We start from the raw sequence: 8,900 nt of genomic DNA on the forward strand, positions 1-8,900 counted from the left end.
CTGACAGTGGAATGTTTTGACTTCACCAGTGAGATTAACTGAATTGTTCTTGATATTTTTAGTCACAGAAACAAATTTTGGTGATAGTTACAGGAAAGGGTTGAGGCAGTTAGTGGGGTGTGGATGGTAGGTGGGGAGGATGTTGCTTGTTTTTGTTTCCTTGCATTTCATTTAGCACACAGGGTCGCCATCTCTCCAATCTTTTGATTGACTTTTATTTGCAGCACCCTCCGTGAATGGTCCCAGGTACCAGGTGGCTGAATCTAATACATACAAGGGGTGATTGATAAGTTTGTGGCCTAAGGTAGAAGGAGTCAATTTTAGAAATATTAGCACATTTATTTTTCAACATAGTCCCCTCCTACATGTACACACTTAGTCCAGCAGTTGTGAAGCATACGGATCCCTTCTTTGTAGAAGTGGTCCATTGCAGGGGTGATTGATACGTTCGTGGCCTAAGGTAGGAGATGAGTTATTAACTTCAAACTTTCTGCATTATCAGTCAAAGAGTTGAACTGCACGTGCATGTAACGAGAGCATCTTGGACCTCCAGGTGGTCCACAGCAAGAGTGATTGATAAGTTCGTGGCCTAAGGTAGAAGGAGATGAGTTATACAGCTCTCGTTACATGCATGTCGAGTTCAATTCTTTGACCTGTATGTGCATCTCCTTCTACCTTAGGCCACGAACATATCAATCACCCCTTGTAGTCCAGCCACTACCTGAATGAGAGGGCTTGGCAAGATTGCAAAGGTCTCCATTGTTAGGGGTGTTGAGGCCTCTGGGTTTGAAAAGTTTCCGAACGATACTGAGATTAAATTGGAGAGGTGGGGTTCTGTGGTCTGGCACACTCAGAGGAATGGCACCAGGAGGTAAGAGGAAGAGATTGAAGAGATCTGGGTTGGAATCCCCAACTCTGGGCTTTACAGAGGCAACATTGTGGGTTGCTGAGAAGGATAAGGCCAGAGGGTCAGGGATTTGGGTTCCAAAGTTCAAAGTTTGAAGTAAGTTTATTATCAATGTACATATATGTCACCATATACAACCCTGAGGTTCATTTTCTTGCAGGTATTCGCAGTATAACAAAGAAATACAGTAGATTCAATGAAAAACCAAACACAGATAAAGGCTGACAAAACAACTAACGTGCAAAAGACAAACTGTGCAAATGCAAAAAAAAAGAAGTTTCCTTAGAAATTCCAATCCTAGTTAATTTTCAGATCCTTCTGCAACTTTCCCTTCAGTCCTACCTCGGTCTAACTGGTAATCTGATTTTAGTTGGTTCAGAACTGGACTCATGTCTTCTTTGCCTAGGACATGAACTCTGTATTTTCATCCCTACACCTTTCAGTACCTTTCTTCCCTCTTTCATTAAAAATAATCTCAAACTTCCTTAAAAGCTCTTGAATTTATACTGTGTTTGGTAATGCCTCTGTGAAGCAAACCTGTTTTTGTGTATTAGGACATAGGAACAATAGAAATCCAAATTGTGCTTCTATGAAATGACGGCAACCACTGGCTCTGTTCTGTTTGTAGAAGAACAAATTGTACAACCCTGCCAGGAGATCTGACAGAGTGTTTAGACTGGCCTACATTGGTTGGTGATCTTTTTCTCAGGAACCTCATCTGCTCAACAATGTTTTGCAAACTCCTATCACACAGCCGACCTTGCACACAGTGAATTTATTTTGTGAGTTTATAAAATGTTTGCGGCCAGTGATGGTGCCAACACGTTGCCATTTAGAGGCTCTTTGAAAATTGATCTTATGTGTTTATTTCAATGTCTCCAAAACTAGTCACCCTGTGGGATTGCTGCAGGATTGTGGAATACGGAGTAATGGTATGGCAGAAGTTGCTGCCAGCAAACGACACGACCAAGGGTGACATCCTCCAAATGATTCACAAAACTACTTCTTTCACTTCTTTTACATTTTCTTTTCCTTACAAATGTGTTTCTGCTGCTGTTGGAGCCTGTGATCTATGTTTTGGTGGTGTATTTTGAGCAATCTGGCCCTTTACTGTCTCCAAGGGAGTTCAGTGAGGTTTCAAGCAACGTCTGCGGCCTGTAGGCCATGAAGCAAGCCCATGACTGACTCCATTTCTCACTGATATCACCAATTAAAGTGTCAAGGAAGATTAAAATCAATGAAGAGGAGAGCAGAAGGCAGATGAGTGTTCAGTTCTGACCATCAGTCCCTCTCTCCCTTTTGCTCACTGCTGCAGGAGGAAGGTGCCTACATACAATGGTCTTGCTCTCCCTTGCGTTCATGCTGCTGGAGTCCTGGCTCTTAGGCAAGGTCTGGGTCTTGACACAGTTTGTAAGTTGGACTCTGTAGTTCACATTATGATGTGTTTCTGGTTTCTGGGTGCTCCATTTTTTTTTTGCTGTGATTTTGATTGGGGCAGACCAGTTCAGCAGCCTTCAGATAACAAAGTCACAGCGCTGGGTTGGGGACTGAACTGAGCTGGACTGAATATGCCTGGACTCTCTTGATGACTTTGTGGCTTGGTGTTTTATATTCTCTGTTTTTCACTTGTTTATTTTTGCCATTTGTGTGATTTGTTCTTCTTTTTGAGCATGTTGGGAGTTCAATGCTTTTCTTTGAACGGGTCCCATGGTTTTCTTTGTTTCATGGTTGACTGTGGGAAGACGAATTTCAGGGTTGTAAACTGCGTACGTACTTAGAATCTTTGAATCTTGATTAGTGTAGAAACGTGGAATTGTGGAAAAAGTGGAGTACGATAATGGCTGTAATCTTTCTTCAGACTGCTTCTGGGAACCCAAGTTGTATTGAAATTGACAGAATCCCAGTTTACCTCATACAGAATAATCATTCTCAACCGAATAAGACTGTTCATCTTCACCTACCAAACTTTTAATTGCATAACTATGTAAGTTGGACTAGTTTTAGATTGCACAGGCCAGGGCATGTCTTTTGAAGGGCCAAGAAGCCAATAATTTTATGAGCCCTGTTTAGGCTATATTCTGCATTGGGAATTTCAGGCTGTGGCTCTCCATATGTTCTGTGCAGATTCACAGACCGAAAGTGCTAGCTTGGCTGAGTAATAGAACACTTGGATATATTACACGAGTTTCAGTTTGAGGCAGGTGTTTCTGCGTTATTGGGTTTGCGGTAGCTACATTCAGACCAGAGGTATAGCTGAGGTTGTGTCAGCTGGCTTAACATCATCTCTGTGCTAAGTCTGTGCAACTGAACCCGGTCTCCAAACCACCTTGGGCCTCCTTGCCAGTGGGTCAAGACCTCTGTCACTTTTTCAAGTTGGTGTGATAGCTGGGGTGCAATAGCTAATGCACATTAAAAAAACATGGGGTGACATCTTCCACACCTTTTCACTGCAGCCGAACTAGCTACCCCTTGATGTGGACGGATTGCCAAAGATGATGGTGATGCGGTGTGTAAATGACCCTATGACAAGAATTGAAGGATGCCAGGGATAATCTTGCCAGTATTCCAACTGCAATTCTTTCCTCAATAATTAAGTAATTTAGTTTGTTGTTTTCAAAACCGTCCTATGCTTGCAAAATAACTAGGCAAGAAAAAGTTAATTGGTCGTGGTGGATTTTAGGTTGTAACAATGTTTATCGTCGTCTGTTTAGAAGCGATTTCAATAGCAGGCAACTCAGTAACATGAGAGCACAGGTCTGAGGTAACTGGCAAATAGCTGGGAGATAGCTGGGACTCATAAACACAAGAGGTCTGCAGATGCTGGAAATCTTGAGCAATACACACACAATGCTAGAGGATCTCAGCAAGTGATCTATTAGATGATCAGGTGATCTATCAGATGATCAGGTGATGCTGCTGCCTGACTTGCTGAGTCTCACCAACAGATGGGTGGGGAGATTCCTTCTTTTTCCCCCAACAGCTCATTGTTGTCATATCAAAAGTACTATTTAAAAGTCTTGTGGTAGAAGGTTCAATAGGAAACTTCATGAGGAAATTGGATACTGACTTTCAAAACTATAAAACAAAGGGTCAATTGTATAGATCTTTTCAAAAATCTGGCAGAGACCAGATGGCCTGAAACATTTTTAAACATTTTCTGCCACAGTGATCAGCTTATATTGTAAATGACAAACTGAAAATCATACCTCTGCTGTTTTCCTATGACTGAGTAGCAACCTTTTTGAATCAGATGGAAGGAAGCCGTAACACACAACTTAATCACACCAGATCTTTGAAACATCTTGAATGGCTTAGTAAAGCCAGTGTTTTACAACCTCAAGGATTTGGGTTCAATCCTGACTCAGGGTATCCTGGTCCCTGAACTCCTCCATCCTGATCAAAAAGGTGCAACAGTGCCTTTATTTCCTGCGGAGCATCAAGAAAGCTCGCCTCTGTCCCAGGATACTGACGGACTTTTACCGCTGTACCATTGAGAGCATACTCACCAACTGCATCTCAGTGTGGTATGGCAATTGTCCCGTATCGGACTGCAAAGCACTCCAGCGTGTGGTGAAAACTGCCCAGCGGATTATTGGCACCCAATTGCCCACCATTGAGAACATCTCCCATAAACGCTGCCTGGGCAGGGTGAAAAGCATTATCAGGGATGCATCTCACCCTAACCATGGACTCTTTACTCTCCTCCCATCCGGTAGGCACTACAGGAGCCTCTGCTCCCACACCAGCAAGCACAGGAAGAGCTTCTTCCCTGAGGCTGTGACCCTGCTGAACGTCACATCACAGCGCTAAGCAATATTGCACCCATATTGTACTGCCTCAGTACTTCCATATTTGTGTGCTGTAGCACTTACTTTTTATTCGCAGTTATTTTGTAAATAACACTACTCTTCGCATTTCTGGTAGATGCTAACTGCATTTCATTGGCTTTGTATCTGTACTTGGCACAATGATAATAAAGTTGAATCTAATCTAATCTAATATGCAAGTTATTTCACTTTCTCCCAGTGATTGTGTGGATTTCCTTTGAGTGCTTTGACTCTGACCACCAACCCCCACCCTCTCCCTAAGGTGCGCAGGTCGGCAGGTTAATTGCCCACTAAATTGTCCCTGGTATGTAGGTGAGTGGTAGAATATGGCAGGATTGATGAGAAGGAGAAGAGAATAATGTACACAATAATGAATGGAGAATAAAGTTGATGAGAAGATGTGGACAAAATGGGTTGTTGATTGTCAGCGTGGATTCGATCGACTGAGGGGATGTTTCTGTTAGTGTCTGTCCAACAGTCATCAGGTCATCCTGCTCTATCCTCAAAAAATTATATTTCTTTGCAGAAATTACAAATAAATCTGTCCCCACCACATCGTCATGTCCTGAACAACTCCTGGTATCTTCTCACTGATTCTTTTGGCATCCACCAGAAAAATCAAAGCTCTGGATATATCGAATAGACAAAAGGAAGGAGCAGATTCCAGAAAGGACATTCTGCCATCATTCTGTTTAAAAGGACCCTACAGCCAGTGTGTGTGTGTATCCTGTTTGCATGCATGGTTTGTCAGCTGAGGCCCAGGCCAAATCATTAACAATGAATTCTGTTATACATTGAGCCTAATTTTAATTTTTTTTAATTTTAGTATCATTACACACTTCTCCACATATGAAAATACTCAGATTATTTGCTACCTGGATCTGAATCTGGCCATTTTTACAGATTCATTTATTATTCTTCAATTTGTGAAGGATCAGATTTGCCCACAAATGTTCCAAATTAGAAGTGGTTGCAAACAACACGTTCCATTTTCCCCAAATGGCAAATAAACATCCAGACAGCTCACAGGATAACAGAAGGCCTTTAAAATCTCTGAGCAAACCGTAATTGTGAACTACAAAATCTCTGGGGAAGAAGAAGAACTCGTTGCCAGGCAACACTCAGCAGGTAGCAAGGTCTTAGCTGCAGCTGTCCTGATTCCGCTCCAGGAAAGCCCTTATCGTTGTTTGTTGAAATCGTTACCCAGCCTTTTAAACTGGTTCTTTAGCTTTTCTGCCCAGTCATAGCAGTGACTGGGCCCTACTCAAATGTTGTCCCAGTGGTAATGGTATTAAGGCTATTGTGTAACCTGTCTGGAGATTGATAAGCATGGAATGCATTAAAGCTAAATCTGATGACTAAAGCGCTCTCCATAGTTTTAAACATTCTGTTTGAAAGGGCCTGTTGCCACAATGCCCTGTCTGTTTGTCTGTCTGAGCCCTTATATGACTGTGTCTCCAGAATCAGGTTTAATATCACCAACATATGTCGAGAAATTTGATGTTATGTGGCAACAGTACATTGCAAGATGTAATAATAAAAACAGTGAATTACAGTAAATATATATTAGTAAAAAAAAGTAGTGAGGTAATTTTTGTAACCTGGGGAAAAATACACATGCAGGACAACAAATACTTTTTTGGGTCTTAAATTCCTTTATCTGTTTTAGATGTTTTATTGCAGAAAGAGAGTATCAAAATAAAAACGACAAAATAAATTTAAAAAACAGTTCCCGCTATTACAATCTCAGTTTAACTTCAGACCACACCTTTGTTACATATGCAGTATGAAAATAACTAAAACAAAATATACAAAACCAATACGGTAGTGACAATTCTAAAATAAACAATACAAACAATGTTAGAATCCCACCAATCCTGTACCTTATACATAACATCAAAAATATGAATAAATACATCTCATCTTAACTATGAGATATACTCACATTTGGCTCACATGTGCTTAACTTCCAAACACATATAGTCTAGACCCTGAAATGAGTTCTCCTCGCTCACGCTACATGAACAGAGATTAACACATTCACATTACTGATACATTCACATTGCCGTTATATTCACATTCGGTCATGAAGCAATAAAGAAAGACAAATAAACTTTACAATATATTGCCTTGTAGTTGAGTTACTAAAAAGACTAACCTAGTAGGCCAATTAAGGAACTTCACAATCACTCAGAGTGACTCTACTCCAGCGCTGATCAATTTACTTGCCAAAATCTTAAGCATCCACATGTAAAACATGTCAAATTACTGATATTCTGGATTTACAAACAAGTATAAACAAATTTACATGGATATTATCAAATATTATTCACCTTTCCTCATCAAACCTGGGAAAAGCATTCGAACGTCGTCCTTTCTTGAACACGGCAACTCTTCGTTCTACTCCACCCGTGCAAAATGACATCACCATTTTCTCTTAAAGGCACAGGCAGCTATTTTAGCATTACCGAGGTGAATACATAAGTACACTCTAACAATGAAAAAATGATATTCAGCAGTCACCTGGTTACAAAATGTTCATGATTTCAATGTCCATTCAGAAGGCGGGGAAGAAGCTGTCACTGAATTGTTGAGTGTGTGCCCTCAAGCTCCTGTACCACCTTCCTGATGGTAGCAATGAGAAGAGGGCATGCTCTGGGTGATGGGGGTCCTTAATGATGGATGCCACATTTTTGAGGATTGAGGATGTCCTGGATACTAAGGAGCTGAGTGCCCATGATGGAGCTGACTGAACTCGTGACTTTCTGCAGATTCCTTCGATCTTGTCCAGAGACTCCCCCACACCAGGAGGTGATGCAGCCTGTTATAGTGCTCTTCACAGTATGTACATCTGTAGAAATTTGTGAGTGGCTTTGGTGACATGCCAAATCTCCTCCAACTCCTAATGAAATATAGCCGCTTCCGTGCCTGCATCGATACACTGGGCTCAGGATAGATCATCAGAGATTTTGACACCCAGGAACTTGAAATTGCTCACTCTTTCCACTTCTGAACCCTTTATGAGGACTGGTGTGTATTCCCTTGTCTGACCCTTTCTGAAGTTTACAATCAATTATTTAGTCTTACTGATGTTGAGTACAAGCTTATTGCTGTGACACCACTCAACTAGCTGGTATATCTCTCCTGTACACCTTCTCGTCACCATCTGAAATTCTGCCAACAATAGTTATGTCATCACAAAATTTATAGATGGCATTTAAGCTGTGCCTAGCCACACACAGTCATGGGTGTAAAGAGAGTAGAGAAGTGCTCTAGGCCTGTATCACTGAGGTGAGCAAGTGTTGATTATTAGTGAGGTGGAGATGTTATTTCCAATCTGTATAGATTGTGAATTTATGGTGAGGAAGCTGAGGACCCAGTTGGAGAGGGAGGGACAAAGGCCCAGGTTTTGGAGCTTTTCAATCAGAACTGTAGGAATGATTGTGTTAAGTGCTGAGCTGCAGTCAACAGACAGCAGCCTGACGTAAGTATCCAGGTGATTCAAGGCTCTATGAACAGCCATGGAGATCCCATCTGCTTTAGTCTTATTGTGGAGATAAGCAAATTGCAGTGGGTCCAGATCCTTGCTGAGGCAGGAGTTGATTCTAGACATAAAAGAGTTGCATAAAAGGTGTTGAGTTTATCTAAGAGTGGAGCATCGCTGCCATTTATAATGCCGGGTTTCACTCTGTGGGAAGTAATGGCCTGCAAAGCCTGCCAGGGTTGACGTCCATCTGATTCTGCCTCTGACCTCGTTTGGAACTGTTCCTTTGCTTTTGAGATGGCTCTCCATAAGTCATACCTTGCCTTCTTATATAATCTTGGATTACCAGACTTTAATGTCACAGATCTATATTATAGAATGAGTGCAGAGGAGATTTACAAGGATGTTGCCTGGATTGGGGAGCATGCCTTATGAGAATAGATTGAGTGAACTTGGGCTCTTTTCCTTGGAGAGACGAAGGATGAGAGGTGACCAGATAGAGGTGTACAAGATGATGAGAGGCATTGATCGTGTGGATAGCCAGAGGCTTTTTCCCAGGGCTGAAACGGCTAACACAAGGGGGCATAGTTTTAAAGTGCTTGGAAATAGGCACGAAGGGGATGTCAGGAGTAATTTTTTCATACAGAGAGTGGTGGCTGTGTGGAATGCACTGGGGCGGCGG

At 41.8% G+C, this 8,900-nt stretch overlaps 1 long non-coding RNA gene across 2 annotated transcripts in view; it reads right to left on the reverse strand.

Moving 5' to 3' along the window:
* The window catches only part of LOC134357734 (uncharacterized), a 71,628-nt gene extending 64,510 nt beyond the window's left edge, over positions 1 to 7,118 (reverse strand). For both annotated transcript variants that reach the window (XR_010020714.1, XR_010020715.1), the window contains exon 1: positions 7,068 to 7,118. This is a non-coding gene — a long non-coding RNA (uncharacterized LOC134357734). The remainder of the gene's footprint in view (positions 1 to 7,067) is intronic.
* Between the last annotated feature and the right edge of the window lie 1,782 nt (positions 7,119 to 8,900).

Source organism: Mobula hypostoma, chromosome 17 (assembly GCF_963921235.1).
Source record: "Mobula hypostoma chromosome 17, sMobHyp1.1, whole genome shotgun sequence".
NCBI lineage: Eukaryota > Metazoa > Chordata > Chondrichthyes > Myliobatiformes > Myliobatidae > Mobula > Mobula hypostoma.